Source organism: Triticum aestivum, chromosome 5D, assembly GCF_018294505.1.
Source record: "Triticum aestivum cultivar Chinese Spring chromosome 5D, IWGSC CS RefSeq v2.1, whole genome shotgun sequence".
Lineage (NCBI taxonomy): Eukaryota > Viridiplantae > Streptophyta > Magnoliopsida > Poales > Poaceae > Triticum > Triticum aestivum.
Window position 1 is genome coordinate 123,907,697 of NC_057808.1, and position 21,968 is coordinate 123,929,664.

Below are 21,968 nucleotides of genomic sequence, written 5' to 3' on the forward strand. Positions count from 1 at the left end.
AGTTTCTTGACATAAGCATCGCATCCCCAAACTTTTAGAAACGACAGCTTAGGTTTCTTCCCAAACCATAATTCATACGGTGTCATCTCAACGGATTTCGACGGAGCCCTATTTAAAGTGAATGCGGCAGTCTCTAAAGCATAGCCCCAAAATGAGAGCGGTAAATCGGTAAGAGACATCATAGATCGCACCATATCCAATAGAGTGCGATTACGACGTTCGGACACACCGTTTCTCCGAGGTGTTCCAGGCGGCGTGAGTTGTGAAACTATTCCACATTTCCTTAAGTGTGTACCAAATTCGTGACTTAAATATTCTCCACCACGATCTGATCGTAAGAATTTTATTTTCCTGTCACGTTGATTCTCGACTTCACTCTGAAATTCCTTGAACTTTTCAAAGGTTTCAGACTTGTGTTTCATTAGGTAGACATACCCATATCTACTTAAATCATCGGTGAGAGTGAGAACATAACGATATCCTCCGCGAGCCTCAACACTCATTGGACCGCACACATCGGTATGTATGATTTCCAATAAGTTGGTTGCTCGCTCCATTGTTCCGGAGAACGGAGTCTTGGTCATCTTACCCATGAGGCATGGTTCGCACGTGTCAAATGATTCGTAATCAAGAGACTCCAAAAGTCCATCTGCATGGAGCTTCTTCATGCGCTTGACACCAATGTGACCAAGGCGGCAGTGCCACAAGTATGTGGGACTATCGTTATCAACTTTACATCTTTTGGTATTCACACTATGAATATGTGTAACATCACGTTCGAGATTCATCAAAAATAAACCATTGACCAGCGGGGCATGACCATAAAACATATCTCTCAAATAAACAGAACAACCATTATTCTCGGATTTAAATGAGATCCAGATACAATTTTCATGCTCAAAGCTGGCACTAAATAACAATTATTGAGGTTTAAAACTAATCCCGTGGGTAGATGCAGAGGTAGCGTGCCGACGGCGATCACATCGACCTTGGAACCATTCCCGACGCGCATCGTCACCTCGTCCTTCGCCAGTCTCCGTTTATTCCGTAGTTCCTGTTTTGAGTTACAAATATGAGCAACCGCACCGGTATCAAATACCCAGGAGCTACTACGAGTACTGGTAAGGTACACATCAATTACATGTATATCACATATACCTTTGGTGTTGCCGGCCTTCTTCTTGTCCGCTAAGTATTTGGGGCAGTTCCGCTTCCAGTGACCACTTCCCTTGCAATAAAAGCACTCAGTCTCGGGCTTGGGTCCATTATTTGACTTCTTCCCGGTAACTGGTTTACCGGGCGCGGCAACTCCCTTGCCGTCCTTCTTGAAGTTCTTCTTACCCTTGCCCTTCTTGAACTTAGTGGTTTTATTCACCATCAACACTTGATGTTCTTTTCTGATCTCTACCTCAGCTGATTTCAGCATTGAATATACCTCAGGAATGGTCTTTTCCATCCCCTGCATATTGAAGTTCATCACAAAGCTCTTGTAGCTTGGTGGAAGCGACTGGAGGATTCTGTCAATGACCGCGTCATCCGGGAGATTGACTCCCAGCTGAGACAAGCGGTTATGCAACCCAGACATTCTGAGTATGTGCTCACTAACAGAACTGTTCTCCTCCATTTTACAGCTGAAGAACTTGTAGGAGACATCATATCTCTCGACCCGGGCATGAGCTTGAAAAACCAGTTTCAGCTCCTCGAACATCTCGTATGCTCCATGTTTCTCAAAACGCTTTTGGAGACCCGGTTCTAAGCTGTAAAGCATGCCGCACTGAACGAGGGAGTAATCATCAGCACGTGATTGCCAAGCGTTCATAACGTCTTGGTTCTCTGGGATTGGTGCTTCACCTAGCGGTGCTTCTAAGACATAATCTTTCTTGGCTACTATGAGGATGATCCTCAGGTTCTGGACCCAGTCCATATAGTTGCTGCCATCATCTTTCAGCTTGGTTTTCTCTAGGAACGCGTTGAAATTGAGGACAACGTTGGCCATTAGATCTACAAGACATAGTGTAAAGATTTTAGACTAAGTTCATGATAATTAAGTTCATCTAATCAAATTATTTAATGAACTCCCACTCAGATAGACATCCCTCTCGTCATCTAAGTGAAACATGATCCGAGTTTAACTAGGCCGTGTCCGATCATCACGTGAGACGGACTAGTCAAGATCGGTGAACATCTCCATGTTGATCGTATCTTCTATACGACTCATGCTCGACCTTTCGGTCCTCCGTGTTCCGAGGCCATGTCTGTACATGCTAGGCTCGTCAAGTCAACCTAAGTGTATTGCGTGTGTTCCGAGGCCATGTCTGTACATGCTAGGCTCGTCAACACCCGTTGTATTCGAACGTTAGAATCTATCACACCCGATCATCACGTGGTGCTTCGAAACAACGAACCTTCGCAACGGTGCACAGTTAGGGTGAACACTTTCTTGAAATTATTATAAGGGATCATCTTACTTACTACCGTCGTTCTAAGCAAATAAGATGCAAAAACATGATAAACATCACATGCAATCAAATAGTGACATGATATGGCCAATATCATTATGCTCCTTTGATCTCCATCTTCGGGGCACCATGATCATCTTCGTCACCGGCATGACACCATGATCTCCATCATTGTGTCTTCATGAAGTCGTCACGCCAACGATTACTTCTACTTCTATGGCTAACGCGTTTAGCAACAAAGTAAAGTAATTTACATGGCGTTATTCAATGACACGCAGGTCATGCAAAATAATAAAGACAACTCCTATGGCTCCTGCCGGTTGTCATACTCATCGACATGCAAGTCATGATTCCTATTACAAGAATATGATCAATCTCATACATCACATATATCATTCATCACATCTTCTGGCCATATCACATCACATAGCACTTGCTGCAAAACAAGTTAGACGTCCTCTAATTGTTGTTGCAAGTTTTTACGTGGTTTGTAGGTTTCTAGCAAGAACGTTTTCTTACCTACGTATGACCACAACGTGATTTGCCAATTTCTATTTACCCTTCATAAGGACCCTTTTCATCGAATCCGTTCCGACTAAAGTAGGAGAGACAGACACCCGCTAGCCACCTTATGCAACTAGTGCATGTCAGTCGGTGGAACCTGTCTCACGTAAGCGTACGTGTAAGGTTGGTCCGGGCCGCTTCATCCTACAATGCCGCCGAAACAAGAAACGACTAGTAGCGGCAAGAAGAATTGGCAAACTCAACACCCACAACTGCTTTGTGTTCTACTCGTGCATAGTAACTACGCATAGGCCTGGCTCATGATGCCACTGTTGGGAATCGTAGCATAATTTAAAATTTTTCTACGCTCACCAAGATGCATCTATGGAGTCTACAAGCAACGAGGGGAAAGTAGTGCATCTACATACCCTTGTAGATCGCGAGCGGAAGCGTTCCAATGAACGTGGATGACGGAGTCGTACTCGCCGTGATCCAAATCACCGATGACCGAGTGCCGAACGGACGGCACCTCCGCGTTCAACAGACGTACGGTGCAGCGACGTCTCCTCCTTCTTGATCCAGCAAGGGGGAAGGAGAGGTTGATGGAGATCCAGCAGCACGACGGCGTGGTGGTGGATGTAGCGGGTCTGGCAGGGCTTTGCCAAGCTTCTGCGAGAGAGAGAGGTGTTGCAGGGGAGGAGGGAGGCGCCCAAGGCTGTAGGTTGCTGCCCTCCCTCCCCTTCCTTTATATAGGCCCCCTGGGGGGGGGGCGCCGGCCCAGGGAGATGGGATCTCCAAGGGGGGGCGGCGGCCAAAGGGGTGCCTTGCCCCCCAAGGCAAGGGGGAAGCTCCCCCCTAGGGTTCCCCACCCTAGGCGCATGGGGGGAGGCCCAAGGGGGGCGCCCCAGCCCACTAAGGGCTGGTTCCCTTCCACTTTCAGACCACGGGGCCCTCCGGGATAGGTGGCCCCACCCGGTGGACCCCCGGGACCCTTTCGGTGGTCCCGGTACAATACCGGTAACCCCCGAAACTTTCCTGGTGGCCGAAACTTGACTTCCTATATATAATTCTTCACCTCCGGACCATTCCGGAACCCCTCGTGACGTCCGGGATCTCATCCGGGACTCCGAACAACTTTCAGTTTTCCGCATACATATATCTCTACAACCCTAGCGTCACCGAACCTTAAGTGTGTAGACCCTACGGGTTCGGGAGACATGCAGACATGACCGAGACGCCTCTCCGGTCAATAACCAACAGCGGGATCTGGATACCCATGTTGGCTCCCACATGTTCCACGATGATCTCATCGGATGAACCACGGTGTCGAGGATTCAATCAATCCGTATGCAATTCCCTTTGTCAATCGGTATGTTACTTGCCCGAGATTCGATCGTCGGTATCCCAATACCTTGTTCAATCTTGTTACCGGCAAGTCTCTTTACTCGTACCGCAATGCATGATCCCGTGACTAACGCCTTAGTCACATTGAGCTCATTATGATGATGCATTACCGAGTGGGCCCAGAGATACCTCTCCGTCACACGGAGTGACAAATCCCAGTCTCGATCCGTGCCAACCCAACAGACACTTTCGGAGATACCCGTAGTGCACCTTTATAGTCACCCAGTTACGTTGTGACGTTTGGCACACCCAAAGCACTCCTACGGTATCCGGGAGTTGCACGATCTCATGGTCTAAGGAAAAGATACTTGACATTGGAAAAGCTCTAGCAAACGAAACTACACGATCTTTTATGCTATGCTTAGGATTGGGTCTTGTCCATCACATCATTCTCCTAATGATGTGATCCCGTTATCAATGACATCCAACGTCCATAGTCAGGAAACCATGACTATCTGTTGATCAACGAGCTAGTCAACTAGAGGCTTACTAGGGACACGTTGTGGTCTATGTATTCACACATGTATTACGATTTCCGGACAATTCAATTATAGCATGAATAATAGACAATTACCATGAACAAAGAAATATAATAATAACCATTTATTATTGCCTCTAGGGCATATTTCCAACAAGGAACTGCCATCACACTCCGCATTTGATTCACGTTCTGTTTTGAGTAGACTTGCAACACCACCACTTGCTATTAATCCTGATATGTCGCAAGTTATTGATGATGCTACTTCTACTATGAATGCTACTCATGATGATGCTAGTACCTTTCTTGATGATAATATGCCACAAGGTGAATTTCTTGATGAACAAATTGCTAGAGCTAAAGATATTGAGAATGCTGAAACTGATGAAATTATTGAAAATGATGAAGTACTTGAAACTAAATATCTTGAAACACCTTTTAGACCTAGCTCTCCTAGATATGAATTGCCTAAGATACCTGAAGGTTATGTTATGGATGAGGAGATAGGTAGATGAGAAGATTCTCTACTATTTACGAATCATAACATGTAATAGGTGAATATGACTTGCATGATCGGATCTAGAACATAGATATAATTGTGAAAATATAAATGGTTCAGATCTTGAAACTAAATTTCTTGTATGCAACGATAGAGATTATCTTAAGAAGTTACTATGCAAACTGAAAGAAAAATCTTTGAATGCTAGAATGAAATGTGATCCTAAGTTTGCTACTTCACCTATCTTTGTTACCGATAATGATTATGAATTCTCTGTCGACCCAGAGTTAACTACTTTGGTTGTATCTGATCCTTTCCATGGCTATGAAACTAAAACTGTTGTGGCACATCTTACTAAATTAATGATATAGCCACCCTATTTGCTCATGATGAGAAGATTCTATTAAAGGGTGATGCTACTATTATATGCTCAGGTTATTTCCATTCTCATTAAAGGGTGATGCTAAGATATGGTACAATACTCTTGCTCTTGTTTGTGTGCATAGTCCCTAGGATATGATTTACTACTTCTCTGAAAAATATTTTCCTGCTCATAAGAAACAAGCTGATTTACAGGAAATGTTTAATTTTGTGCAAATTGAAGAAGAGAGTCTCCCACAAGCTTGGGGGAGGCTTCTCCAATTGCTTAATGCTTTGCCTGATCATCCTCTTAAGAAAAATGAAATACTTGATATCTTCTATAATGGACTAGCCAATGCTTCTAGGGACTTCCTAGATAGTTGTGTTTTTAGGGAACGAACTGTTGAACAAGCTGAGGAATTATTGAATAATATGTTGAAAAATTATGATGATGTAATGACCCGACCTCAGACGGTAAAGTCTCTGTGCTTAAGTGCCATCCCTGGATCGGTATGCTGACACACACAGTACTCGAGGATTTATAACAGAGGTAAATCACATGTATGAAGTAACGTAAATACTATTACCTCAATCCATATAGAGGAAGTATCAACAAGGTTGTGGATTCCCATCAACACCAACGGCAAAGTTGAGTGTAGAAATTGTAACCCTAACGTATCACTTACTCGTCGTAAGATATCCTGCAACATGAGACGTTGCAGCCACAAAGGGTCAGTACATTGAATGTACTGGCAAATTCACACCATAGGGTAATGATGAATAGTAACTATCACTACATGCATATATGGCTGGTGGAGGCTCTATGGTTATAATGTTTTGCGAAAAGCCAATTTTTCCCTACTGCAAACGAATATATTTTATTTAAATACACATTTATTTGAAAATATTGAGAAGGTATATCCCCAACTCAATCCCAAAATAATAATCATTAACCCAATCAAATTAATTTAAATAGAGTGTTGAGATCAACATGATAATCCAAGAACCAGATACTCAAGATGTCCATAACCGGGGACACGGCAATCATGATTAGTTTGTACACTCTACAGAGGTTTGCGCACTTTTCCCCACAAGACTCGATCTCGTCCGTTGGATTTCTCACACTTCAAGGTGTTTGAGAAACGGATGACCGAGACACAGTCTTTCAGAAGCATTAACTCTAACCTCGGGTAGACAGTACCAACCTACATCCCCTACATCTGCTAGCCTGCCACTGGAAGAGGTCATGCAACATACTCAACTATGCTAGAGCCCATAATAGCCTGTGGCTACACACGGAAGTTTCTAGCATGAATAATCTTATGATCCCTTTGAGCCTGGGTGGCGAACCATAGGATGATCACACGGTATAACCCCGGGATCTCCTAGGACAATACTGGTATATCCTCAGGTGTCCGGGCAAGTCCACTGGTATATCCCCAGGGTGCCCCTACCAATCCACCCAGATGTGTATTAAAGTAGCCACCTTAAGTTGAACCTTAGTTAACAATAATCTCTCACATCTTTCATGAATTCTCTCAAACCAATCCACGTCTACGAGCATAGCATGGCAGTATGAGCATAACGTAAAAGTAACTCCCAAGGTTTGAATGCAGGACAATAGGTTCCTACCTCATCAACTACTTCCCAAAACCCACATATTAATCAGATCCTACTCATGCAATGTTTGAGGGTGAAACTAATGCATAAAAACTGGCTATGAAAGGGATATGATCGAAGTGTGAACTTGCATGTACTGATGATGAAGATGACTCGCACTCATAACTCCTGATAGTTCTACTCGTCACACTCCGGTCAATCTATCGTAAGCAAGAAGTAGTAACCACACATAAGCAATCATGCAAAAGAATCGGAAAGAACGAAGAAGAAAATTCAGAAAACATCAAAACCAAGCAAATAACTCTTGCAACATAAAACAATTTCTAACAGTACCAAAATCAGGTGAATTTTGCCTTATCAGAAAGTTTAGGTCAAGAGCTTCGATCTGCAAAAAGAATCAACTAAATCGGAGTTATAAAACTCAAGTTATGATCAAAAGAAGTTTGAATTCAAATATGATCTAATTCAAATTTAAAATTTAAAAAACATGTTTAAGTTGTTTTACTGGATAGAGGGGATCATAACGAAGAAGTGGGCGTTGGTTTCGTTGGATTTGGATAAACGGGCTAAAAGTTGTGACCGTTTGAAAACCAGGGGCTAATCTATAATGAAAATAATCACAGATAGGTCCCTGGCCGAAATTAAAAAGAAAAAAGAAAAATTCTACCGAACGAACGTTCGCTATAGAAACTAAACCAACGAACTCGTTCGCTCCAGAGGCTTAACTAGCGAACGTTTGCCAATTAGTGAATAACGGTTTAAAAAACAAATCCTAATCTAATCCTATCCATCTACCCTAGATCGGACGGACGGGGTGTAGCGGTGGCTTACAGCTGTGGTGGAGGTCGCCAGCGACGGAGAAGACGGCGGCGGTGGCGTCGGTGGTAGTCGGGGTGGGATCTCCGGTGGCCCTCCGGCTCAGGCGAATCCACAGGAAGGTGCAGCGCGTCGAGGCGAGTCCGATGGTGGTGGCGGCGTCCGGCTGCGGCGCCGGAACGGCGCGGGGCGGGACGACGGAGTTGCGGCGGCGCCGGCGAACTTCGAGAGCTCGGTGTACTCGATCCCGAGGGGAAAAGAGAGGGATTTTGATGGGAATCGGACGAGGGGTGTCTAGGGATTTATATAGGGGTCCTAGCTTGCGCGCGGGGTCATGGAGATAGCGCCCCGGGAGGATTTGAGCGGCGGTGCTCGGCGTCGTGCTCGGGCAAGAGTCCTGCGTCGTGGGGAAGAAGAAGAGGCGGGCCCTGCTGTCAGCAAGACAGGGCGAGCGGGAGGGGATCGGACGACCGGGGCGGAGGCGGTTCGCGCGAGGGAGAGGCCATGGGCCGATTCGGTTTGCTGGGCCGTGGGGCGGAGAGAGAGAGAGAGAGAGAGAGAGAGAGAGAGAGAGAGAGAGAGAGAAGAGAGAGCAGTGCTGGGCTTCGGCCTGGCACTGTTCGAAGAGTTTTTTTTAATAAGCATTTTTCCAGACAAACAAAAATAACAAAAACAAAATAAATAAAAAATATATTATATAAGCATATAATATATCAAAATTTTCAGAAAATGATTTTCTATAGCATGGACATTTTTCTAGCATCAAATAAAATCTACAGGAATTCAAATAAATCAAACAGTGCTACTGCTCTAATAAAATCCAATAAAAATCATTTTAAAAATACCAAAATACATTCAAATTTATTTCTCTCCAATTTTCTGATGTAGGGAATCATTTTACCCATTTTCCATATATTTTATTTTTGGAGAAAAATAATTTGAATATAACCCAAATAACTCCAAATTGAAAATAATTTCAAAAGGACTTTAAATTTGATTCTTTTAAACTTCCAACTCATATTTCATATGTTTTGAAGAAGTCATTTTATCTTCTCTCATGAAAATCATTGAGTTGCATAAAGTTTCTGAATTGGAAATATTTTCCAAAAGGAAATTCAAATCTTTTCAAAAACCCTTTTCATTTATTTAAATGGAAGAAGTCATGTCCTCTTCTCTCTAGGGTTTTGTATTTGAAAATAATTTGAATGCACGGAGATCGTAAATACAGAATGAAAGTTTGGGAAAGTCCTTTTATTCCCTCTCATTTAACTTTCAAAAAGTTTCGAATTTCACTCAATTTCACACAAGCAACCACACCACAATCAAACAATCAATCAAATCTATTAATTTAATATAACATTCCAAAATTTAGAATTTTGGGATGTTACAGATGACTGGACTCTTCCTGAATCACCACCTAAGCCCGCTTCAAGGCAGAGGGGTATCTTATATCTAAGTCCTGAAGATATGCAGGAGGCAAGGAAAAGTATGAAGGAAAAAGGATTAAAGCATAGGATGTAAATTTTTTACCTCCTATTGAAGAAATACATGGACTTGACACACCACCACCAAAGGTGGTAGAGGTAAAATCTTTAATGAAATTTGATGAAAGTGACAACCCTTACAATAAACATCCTAGTCAATGCCTTTATGAGTTTGACAATTACATTAGGAAGCAAGATCACTTCAATGAAAATGTTATGAAACAATTGAAATATAATTCTAATATGATTGGTCTCTTGGGTGACTTGTTGTTTAGAATTACTAATGATGTAAGAGGTGTAGGAAAACATGCTTCTATGGTTCAAACTCAACTAGGACAAGTTGCTAAATCTCAAAGAGAGTTGCTTAGTGAAATGAATAATAATATGAATGACTTTGTTGTTAGAGTAGCAACTAGAGGAGGTAAAATGACTCAGGAACCACTTTATCCTGAGGGACACCCTAAAATAATTGAACAAGACTCTCAAAGAATTAACACTGATGCACCTAGTCCTTCTAATAAGAAGAAGAAATAGAAAAATGATAGGACTTTACATACCTCTAGTGAACCTGAAATAGAAAAACCTCTTGAAAATAATAATGATGTTTCTATCTTTGATGTTGAAACTCAATCTGGTAATGAACATTCATCTAGTGATAATGAAAAAGATAATGATGATGTTCATGAAGGCACTCAACCAGACATTGACAAACAACTAGATAATGATGTTGAAATAGAACCATCTGTTGATCTTCATAACCCACATCCTAAAAATAAAAGATATGATAAAAGAAACTTTGTTGCTAGAAAACATGGAAGATAAAGAGAACCATGGGTTTAAAAATCCATGCCCTTTCCACCTAAACCAACTAAGAAAAAAGATGAAGAAGAATTTGAACGCTTTGCTGAAATGCTTAGGCCAGTCTTTTTGCGCACTCGCTTGAGTGATATTTTAAAGATGGCCCCTTATGCAAAATACATGAAAGACATCGTCACTAATAAGAGAAAGATACCAGAAGCTGAAATATCCACCATTCTTGCTAATTATTCTTTTAAGGATGGAGTACCTAAAAAACTTGGAGATCCAGGAATACCAACTATACCTTGCTCCATCAAAAGAAATTATGGTAAAATTGCTTTGTGTGATTTAGGAGCTGGTGTTAGTGTTATGCCTTTCTCCTTATATAAAAGACTTGATTTGAATAAACTCACACCTACCAAAATATCTTTGCAAATGGCTGACAAATTCCATACCTATTGGTATTTGTGAGGATGTGCTCGTTGTTGTTGCAAATGTTACTATATTAACTGAATTTGTTATACTTGAGATGCCCGAGGACGAAAACATGTCGATTATCCTTGGTAGACCCTTATTGAATACTGTAGGGGCTGCTATTGATTGCAATAAAAGCAAGATCACTTTTCATATCAATGGTAATGAACATACAGTGCACTTTTCGAAGAAACAATTCCAAGTGAATGGTATTAATGCTATTGAAAAATCTTCGACACTCACTATTGGAAGTTTCCAACTACCTCTACCTACTGCCAAAAAGAAATATGAAATGCTTATTGTTGGGGACATGCATATCCCCGTTGAGGTAACTTAGTGTTTTACGAAAGTTCTTCGATTTCATGCTAATCAAAGGTGGTTGTTAATAAGACTTGATCAACCTTATTAATGGATCATTTTTGAGAGGTATGAAGTTGATGAATTTAGTAAGCACAACCTTCTACTCCCAACTTTTGTTTTCTATTTTTTTAGTTAAATAAAATAAAATGCCATGGTTTGTCTGTTTTCTGAATTTCCCGTGCAATAAAAAAATGACCCAAAAATAAAAGTTCTCAGAATGCCCTGAAAATTTAATACGATTTTTTCTGAATATTTTTAATTTTTGGGTGCAGATAACATCAGAGGGGGGGGGGGGTGCACCTGGTGACCACAAGACACCAGGGCGCTCCAGCAGCCCCAGGCGCGCCCTGATGGGTTGTGGTCCCCATGTGGGTCCCCTCACTTACTTCTTTAGCCATGTCATCTCCTACCTCCAAAAAAATCACCATAACTCTCTCTCTCTCTCTCTCTCTCGTGTTCTTGCTCTCAAACTCGCGGGTTTCGATCTCTTTGCTCCAAGCTCCGTTTCCGAAACTGTTTTGGGGGAATGCTACTTGGTATGTAACTCCTCCGTTACTCCAATTAGTTTTTGCTTTAGTGGTTTATATTTTGAATAATTAGCTACTCTTTGTGCTGTTGTAGATGAGCTTGCATGTTGAATTATTAGAGTTCTAAGTAGTTTGAATGCTTAATATGGCCTCTATGCATCCTTATGAGTAGTTGCTATCAATCTTGTGAGGTTTTGTTGACAAAAAATTTGTGTCCCAATTTTTTTTCAGAAATCATTCGCAAATAAAAATGCAATTCTTTCGGAGTTCTTTGAGGAGGAGGTCTACGGAGGCATCATCTAGTAGTGGATCGATACGTCGGTCTTATGTTGAACCAAGCGCGAGCGAAATGCGGGATGCGGTTATCGATCATGCTTATGGTCGTGTAACAATTTCATGGTGAGCACATGTATTAAGGAAGCATTTGAGGAATATGTTCAAAACGCGAGCTCGGTCCCTACATCGAGGATAAGTGCATTCTGCGTCTCAACCTCACAGAAACGTTAACTAAGAAATTTAAATTTCATCCACGTGAGTCTAGAGTTTCATTTAGTCTTTATAACCATCCATGTACCATGCCTCTAGAGATGTTTTGTAATGCCTGCAAAATTCCATATTGGGGTTCGCTAGATGAGCCACCAAGATCTGAATATGAGTCAATTTTACTAGTCTTTGCTACGGTGAGGATAGAGGAGTGACACAAGATAGAATAAAAACTATTCATTTCCCATGAATTCAATACTTTGCACTGTTTAATGGCAAATGCATTGTAGGCAAGCAAGATTGTAGCACACTATGTGCCCCTGACTTGAGCCTCATACACACTGCTCTGACCAAAATTAAACGCTATAATCTTGGAGTGATTGTTGCACGAAGGTTGCAGCACAACAACGGTACTGGTTATTTTTATGGTGGGATTTATGCTTCTCGTTTAGCTAGAGAGGTTGGTGTAACACCTCTGCCTGGTGACCCGATCCTACCTACTCAGTACTTAGACTTCGATGCCATGAATCGCCATAAGTTACTTACAGGCACGCCCACTAATTATACTTATATAACTTGAGGTTTAATAAGAAACCTATTGTACCGGTTGTTTTGCCTACACATGTTCTTTTTGATTATCACATCAAAAGAAGATATTATGTCTTGGAGAACGAGGCTCGCGCGTACAATGCGGAGGTTGAGGCAGCCAGATAGGCTGAGGTGGTCACACCAAGAGCCTCCATGAGCTATCACTCAAATTATTATCCAAGGCGTGGCTGGTGATTACCAAGCTAGGCCAAAAGCTTAAGCTTGGGCGAGTACGTATTCCCACCGACATTACATTCATGTTCACACATTTCATTCCAGTTGTCAGTATTCATTGTATTATCCATGCTTGATTTATTTCCTCGCTTTCTTCTTGTGTGTTTGAAAAACTTTGAGAAAATAAAAATGTTTCTTCTTCTTTTCGGTTTTATTTCTAGTTTAATTACTTGTAGTATTAAAAAGAAGGAACCCAAAAAGATTTTGAGATCCTTCTTTTTGCTTGTTGGGAGCTTTCCCGCGTAAATAGTTTTTCTCGTTCTTGCTTTTCTTTTTATTTAATTTGCTTTCTTTAGAAAAACTAAAAACTCCAAAAATATTTCATTGTGTTTCTCTAAAATTATTTTCTTTTTATTGAGTCATACCAAGGAGAAAACCATGATGAAAATGTTGAGTGACTCTCATATGCATTGCTATTGATCTAACAAAGAGCCTATATTACCTTATCTTCTCCTTTTGAATAAAATGTTTGTAGATTACAGCTTAGTCCAAGGCACTCTTGCTCTATTATTATTTTCATATTATTCGGTCGTGCAAGTGAAAGGCAATAATGACAATATTTGATGAAGTGACTGTGGTAGAGAGAAACGGGTATGAACTCAACTTGTTTTATTTTTGTAAATATGTTTAACCTAGTATCCATGATTCAACATATTACGATCAAACATGTTTTCAATGAAAATTAGAGATTATAGTTTCTCATGCCATGCTTAAGTAGCTAGGATTGGATAATGATTTATCTTGGATGTCAACATGCATTAAAATGATTGTGATGTACTATGATGATATGGTATCCTCCTCTGAATGTTTCAAGTGGCCTGACTTAGCACATGTTCATGCATGTAGTTGAATCAAAACCAACATAGCCTCTATGATATTTATGTTCATGGTGTTCATATCCTACTCATGCTAGCATTCAATGTTAATATTCACTACAAAAAAAGACACATCCATGACATTTTGGGTCGGATGAATTTTTTTCCTGTCATGCTTATGACACTTCTATGACGATAATTGTGACAAAACCCGGTATCATCATAGATGTGGTGGGTTCCTACTTCCATGACAAAAAATCATGAGAGAAAATGGGCTTTTCATCCTGGGTGGGCCGGAGACGCAGCTGCATGACATTCTTTGGGCCATCCATGACGGAAAAAATCGTGGTAGAAGCGAGGGCGAGGAAAATATTGGCGTGTTCCCGGTTACGGTGGGTGGTCGGGGCTGAGTGATGCACGGAGGTTTGCGCGTTTTCACTTGTATACGTACGCGCGTGTGTGCGAGGCGTTGGGATTAACTGAACCCGAGCGAGGCGTTCGCTTACTGAACCCGAGCGATTGCACTGCCTACGTTACTGAACCCGAGCGATCGATCCCTGGCTGTTAACTGAACCCGATCGAGCGATTCCTTCGCTACTGCTGCTAACTGAAGCCGATCGAACCTGCTGCCTCTTGATGAATAGTCAGCGTTGTTGAGGGTTAGATGAATAGTTCCTGGTGGGGGTTGGATGAATAGGACCTCGTGGTAGTAGAGGCCGTTGCCGCTAGATGAACAGGACCCCGATCGAGCCGGTTGGGGGTGGATGAACAGGACCCCGTGGAGGGCTGGTTGAACAGTAGCCGGTGGAGGCTGGATGAACAGGACCTCGTGGAGGGCTGGTTGAACAGTAGCCAATGAAGCTTGGATGAACAGGAGCCCATGGATGAACAGTAGCTGGTGGAGGCAGGAGGGAGATACCGTGGATGAACATTCGCAGGTGGAGGCTGGAGGAGGTCGACGGTGGATGAACAGTAGCCCGTGGAGTCCCGTTTTGCGATACGCCAGACCCCTCCTGATGAACAAGACCCCCGTTTTGACTGTAGGAGGTCGAAGAGAAGTCTGTTTCCTCCGTTTTGCGGTACGCCACACCCCTCGCGATCAATAGGACCCCGTTTCGACCGTAGGAGGTCGATGAGAAGTCCGTTTCCTCTATTTTGCGATACGCCAGACCCCTCCTGGTGAACATGATCCCGTTTCGACCGTAGGCAGTCGAACAGAAGGCCGTTTCCTTCGTTCTGCGGTACGCCAGGCCTCGTTTTGGTTGTTCTGTCCAAGCCGGTTGGCTCCTTATGAACATGATGCATTCCGTTGCCTCTCGATGAATGATACGTCTCCAATGTATCTATAATTTATGAAGTATTCATGCTATTATATTATCTGTTTTGGATGTTTATGGGCTTTATTAAACACTTTTATACTATTTTTGGGACTAACCTATTAACCCAAAGCCCAGTGCCAGTTCCTGTTTTTTTTCCTTGTTTCAGTGTTTCGAAGAAAAGGACTATCAACCGAAGTCCAAACGGAATGAAACCTTCGGGAGAGTTATTTTTGGAAAGAAAGCAATCCGGGAGACTTGGAGTGCACGTCAGGGGATCAACGAGGAAGGCACGAGGCAGGGGGTGCGCCCACCCCCCTGGGCGCGCCCTCCACCCTCGTGGGCCCCTCGTGGCTCCCCTGGCCGACTTCTTTCGCCTATATATATCCATATACCCTAAAACCTTCGGGGAACAGAATAGATCGGGAGTTCCGCCCCGCAAGCCTCTGTAGCAACCAAAATACAATCGGGACACTGTTCCGGCACCCTGCCGGAAGGGGGAACCCTCACCGGTGGCCATCTTCATCATCTCGGCGCTCTCCATGACGAGGAGGGAGTAGTTCACCCTCGGGGCTGAGGGTATGTACCAGTAGCTATGTGTTTGATCTCTCTCTCTCTCTCTCTCGTGTTCTTGAGATGATACGATCTTGATGTATCGCGAGCTTTGCTATTATAGTTGGATCTTATGATGTTTCTCCCCCTCTACTCTCTTGTAATGGATTGAGTTTTCCCTTTGAAGTTATCTTATCAGATTGAGTCTTTAAGGATTTGAGAACACTTAGTGTATGTCTTGCATGGGATACCCGTGGTGACAATGGGGTATTCTATTGATCCACTTGATGTATGTTTTGGTGATCAACTTGCGGGTTCCGCCCATGAACCTATGCATAGGGGTTGGCACATGTTTTCGTCTTGACTCTCTGGTAAAAACTTTGGGGCACTCTTTGAGGTTCTATGTGTTGGTTGAATAGATGAATCTGAGATTGTGTGATGCATATCGTATAATCATACCCACGGATACTTGAGGTAACAATGGAGTATCTAGGTGACATTAGGGTTTTGGTTGATTTGTGTCTTGATGTGTTATTCTAGTACGAACTCTTGAATAGATCGATCCGAACGAATAACTTTGAGGTGGTTTCGTACCCTACCATAATCTCTTCGTTTGTTCTCCGCTATTAGTGTCTTTGGAGTGACTCTTTGTTGCATGTTGAGGGATAGTTATATGATCCAATTATGTTATTATTGTTGAGAGAACTTGCACCAGTGAAAGTATGAACCCTAGGCCTTGTTTCCTAGCATTGCAATACCGTTTACGCTCACTTTTATCATTAGTTACCTTGCTGTTTTTATATTTTCAGATTACAAAAACCTATATCTACCATCCATATTGCACTTGTATCACCATCTCTTCGCCGAACTAGTGCACCTATACAATTTACCATTGTATTGGGTGTGTTGGGGACACAAGAGACCCTTTGTTATTTGGTTGCAGGGTTGCTTGAGAGAGACCATCTTCATCCTACGCCTCCCACGGATTGATAAACCTTAGGTCATCCACCTGAGGGAAATTTGCTACTGTCCTACAAACCTCTGCACTTGGAGGCCCAACAACGTCTACAAGAAGAATGTTGCGTAGTAGACATCAAGCTCTTTTCTGGCGCCGTTGCCGGGGAGGCTAGGTAAGCGGCACTCACACCCCGTCAACTAAGCTCTTTTCTGGCGCCGTTGCCGGGGAGGTGAGTGCTTGAAGGTATATCTTTAGATCTTGCAATCAAATCTTTTAGTTTCTTGTTTTTTCACTAGTTTAGTTTATAAAATAAAATTACAAAAAAATGGAATTGAGTTTGCCTCATACGCTTCATATTTTTAATATCTTTCGTGAGTATGATGGAAAGGAAAATTATGCTCAAGTGCTAGAAGAAGAAATCTATAGAATGTTTGGCACTAAATCTTTGTATGATGAGCAAGATTGCAATGTTGTTAGTATGAATTCTATGAATATCCATGATGCTAATGATATGCAAAGCCACAAGTTTGGGGAAGCTATGTTTGATGAATATGATATTTTTAGTCCCCCAAGTTTTGATGTGCAAATTTACTATGATGAAAGCATGCCACCTATCTATGATGATTATTGTGATGACATGTATGCTATAAAGAATAATGATAACCATGAAACTTGTCATCTTGATCTTAATTTTCAATCACATGATAGTTGTTTTGTTGAGTTTACTCCCACTATTCTGAATGAGAATTTTTTTTGCTTATGTGGAGAGTAGTAAATTTTCTATGCTTGTAGATCATGAAAAGAATGCTTTATGTGCTGGTTATATTATTGAATTCATTCATGATGCTACTGAAAATTATTATGAGAGAGGATCATATGCTTCTACATTTAAAACAATAATGAGGCTAGCCAACTCACCTCCAGAAGGCTCCCCCGATTGGGCCTTCGTGGGCCGTCAGATCTGGCTTTCGGACACGTCTAAGCCGTTAGATCTTCAGAACGGTTAAACTCGATTTTCACCTCACGGTTGTTTTCGTTGGCCAATGACTGGTGGGCTCGTCTCGCACGCTCGTTGGCGTTGGCTATTTTGAAGTATTAGCATTGGACTACCATACAGCTCGTTGGCGTCTAATATATTAGCATTGGACTACCATATTGTCTAATATATTAGCATTGGGCTCGTCTCGGACTACAATAGCAGCACGCTCGTTGGCCATATATTAGACAATATGGTAGTCCAATGCTGTTTTGAAGTATTCCAATGCTGTTTTGAAGTATTCCAATGCTGTTTTGGATTACCATTAGACAATATGGGTAAACAGCATTGGACTACCATATTGTCTAATATATTGTCTAATAAATATTAGCAAAGTAAAATATGCAGATCTGACATAGAAGACCACGTTCCTCAGGGATCCCAGAATATATTAGACAATATGGTAGTCCAATGCTGTTTTGAAGTATATATTGGCACCATGCTGAAAAAGGACATGACAGGTGAAGTTTTATTATCTATCCTGGTAGAATAATCCAAAGAAGATACGTTTTACCCACCAATTTATATGCCTAACTGTGCTGCTATTGTTACTATTTTCTTAATGGATGCTCCTAAAATTGTTTCGGTGCTCTTCTACCAAGATTGACCAAATGAGTGTTCTGCTAAAGTAAAAGTCATAAGACTGAAATAACATGGGTCAGCCTTTGTACGTCTGCCAGTGCTACAAATTATTTGAATGATATGTCTGCCAGTGCTGCAAATTATTTGAATGAAAGATCTAAAAATACACAGCACATCTTATGTCCACAGTTGTGATGATGATAGGTGCAGAGTTTTGGCCTGTTCATTACATTAATTTGAAAGCTTGTGTTCTTTTGAGCTTACATTATGTAGCATCTCTACTGTAGGTTTGTAAGTAGCTTTCTCCTTTATCTGATGGAAATCATAATTGTTTTACAGGAAGTGAAGACGACCAGTCATCGCGCCATATTCCCGTGAGCTCCATTCATATTACTATATGCTTAAAACATCGTGCTCTCCTTCTCTACATCATGTGGTAGTAGTATTTACTTGCCATTCATGCATCTTGTTCCATCATGTCAGTCATATCTTACATATCGCGCTTAACTGATTTGCTCAGTTCCTCTGCTATGCTTTTCTGTCGTGTTTTTTGAACATTCTTGGTTACTATAGATTATCATGCCATCTTGCTGCAATGCATTCAAACCTGCAAATAGCTTTGTAAACAGAATTATGTTCCCAGGCGTTTGATTGTGCTTACATGTTTCCAAATGGGGCCTCTCTTTGTACATAATTGAACATGGGATTGAACCCATGGTCACATCATATTGTGAGACATGTCTGAAACGTCTAAGCTGGGAAATCAGGTCGATTTATCTGACTACTGAAAATGAGCATCCGAATATCTACAGAACTTATCCACTTCCAGCCAAATATCAATTATAAAAAATCCACCATGTACCATGATCAATTGAATAGTCTTGCTTAAGTTTATGCTTAAGTTTATGTTACCTCCGTATGCTAAATGAATGTTCACTTGTGTAAAGATTTCAAGGAAGTGTGCTTCACGCTTATGTTTCTGCAATATGATTTAGAGTATATGACTTCATTTTCCTACTTTCCCAGTTGTAAATTTATTGGCATCAAAGTAGAGCTTCAGGTTTATGGTTCAGTATATTATTGCAAAGTAGTTTATGGCTCAGTATATCACTGCAGGTTCCTTACACCATCAAATTTCAATGTTTTTGTATTTTTGTCGATTGAAGCATTTCTTCGACTATAAAATAGCAGAGATTTCTTTTCTTATCAATTCTAATCCCTTTTTGATACATTGCAGGTTTGGTATCAAACTCTCAAAAAGGAAAAACAACTTTACTCTGTTTTTTGGAGAACCTTCCTGTAGAGTACCTTGACAGAGACAAATATGCGATCAAGGATACATTTGATGGATTTTCACGCAAAACTTGGAGGATATTTTTTGCAGGTTCGTTGCTTGCTTTATTGTTTTCTTACTTTCCGTTCTTCAAGACAATATCTTCCTAGCATTGCTCTATAAATTTAAATCCATCTTTTTGTTCTTTGGATTATCATGGCGTACTCGTCCTGTCTAATCCAAGAAAGGGCCTTCATGTTTGCAGATAGTTTGGTGCTCTCATGGTTATTTTATAGTGATTTTTCTTCTGTTCATTACTTGGTAACCATCTACTGCAGCTTAGCTATTGTCCAGTTGCTGACCTTATGGTGAGTGATTGATGGTGCATGTTTTCCTATTAGTTTCTTTCTATGCCAATGTCTGAATTTTATCTTGCCGTTTTGCATTTCTCCAGGCCTTTCATTCTCACTGTGATTCCCCGAGTTGCGCTATTAGTAGGCATCCACTTTCTAATAAAAAATTGGCAGTCAACTTGAACGAGTCATTTATCTAGCTACAGCAACCTTCCTTGCTTTTGCAGTCAACTTGAACGAGTCTATACCTGCCAAATATTTACACGTTAGTATAGCCAGAAAGTCAGATGATCGTTCCATGTTGGTTAGCCGTGATAAATCAAATTTCTAGAGTAGCAGATGATTCGTGTCAGGTTTCCTTTAGAGATTGAAATATGTCTTGACTCTAAAATAAGTAGTACAGAGTCCAGTTCTGCATAGGTGAAAGCATACTATCTAAAACTGGACGGCCTTCTAAAGCTCTGAAACTACTATTTGTTGTGTAATCTGTATCCCCTTTTCATACTCTATATATGCTTTCTACTTACTAGGAAAAAATGCGTGAGAGCGATGTCTTGAGGATGCGAATTGCACTCAAATATATGCAGGTTTCTTGCCAAATTAACTGCCACTATTTTATTTCAGGTGCTTCTTCTGTAACTTAGTGTATTTCGCTGGCTCTTCTCATTTCCTGGCGAACTTTTTAGTCTGTACAGTCGAATCGTTGGAAGTTGTTTTCTACTATCTATAGAGGTTTTATCCAAGCTATTAGCTGCCTGACTTGCTTTTTTGAAGTACGCCATCCTGATAGACCAAGTGGACCCACACATTTCCATGGGATTTTAGAAAAATATATGTGAATTTGCATACATTTTCTAAATTTCTATCTTTTCTTATCCATGCTTCCGCATAGATATATAGCAGGCTTAACAAAAATGAATGTCTGATTGTGTTCAAATTTCAAGGAAGTGTGCTTCATGCTTCTCTTTCTGCAATATGTTTCAGAGTATATGACTTAATTTTCCTACTTTCCCAGTTACAATACTGTGTACTTCATTCTTAGCTTTGCTTTGGGAAAAATAGGTATGCAGGTTATCGAAAGCTCCATTTTTCTCCATTATATAGATCATATAGCTTTGTGATCGAAGGTAGGTTGTCACATATGGGATGTTGCTTGTGAAAGTTATATACAGCCATGAGTCCCTGACAAAATAATCGCAGCTCATGTTACTAGGATCAGGGAACCTCGACCATTTTTCTGAAACATGTCGCAGCTCATGTTCCTACTTTCCCAGCTACACTATTATGTACTTCATTCTTACCTTCGCTTTTGGAAGTTACATTGCTTTCTTTTCCCTCATAAACTTGCTAACGATATTGGCGAAGTAATCCCCACTTCAGATTTCCCATTGAATAAATAACTAATTTAGTTTGTTGAAAAATTGTAGGTCAAGATCCATGAATAGGAGCAAGGCATCACACCAGCTCTGAGAAGAAAAGGATATGAAGACAAAGATAGACCAGTGTTCTGCTCCGAAGCAAAAACATTTTGCGTGTAATAATGAACTGTAATTTACCACAATCTCTCTACAACAGGCCTACCTATTACCAGTCCGTTGCTTGCTTTTGTATTAGGAAGTATGACCCAGTCATATATATTTACATTCACGTTGTTTAGTTATGGTTTGTATGCATGAAAATACCTTTTTAATCTAGCTTCAAAATTCTTATGTGCAGTGAAATTGTATCTAGCACTTTGTAAAGAACAAATGAAACACATTTCAAATAACTCTTTAGTCTAAATTGACACCTTGTGCCATTAGACATCATAATCATAAATGGTTGCTGAAGAGTTTGAATTGGTAAAGTAGTTGCATCTGTTGTTTCAAGTCTGGACTGTTCCTCCATGGTAAAACATAATTTAATTTTCAAAACACTTTGTGTTTGAAATGGACATTGTGGTGTTTGGTGTAATGGACCATATGTGTAACCATGCATGCAGAGAAATCCGAAATA

At 41.1% G+C, this 21,968-nt stretch overlaps 1 long non-coding RNA gene across 1 annotated transcript; it reads left to right on the plus strand.

The window, feature by feature from the left end:
• The first annotated feature begins 18,222 nt into the window (after positions 1-18,222).
• Positions 18,223-21,631, plus strand: LOC123124472 (uncharacterized). The gene is made up of 2 exons (XR_006461090.1): positions 18,223-18,783; positions 19,585-21,631. It is a non-coding gene; the product is annotated as an uncharacterized lncRNA (long non-coding RNA).
• Positions 21,632-21,968: the final 337 nt, after the last annotated feature.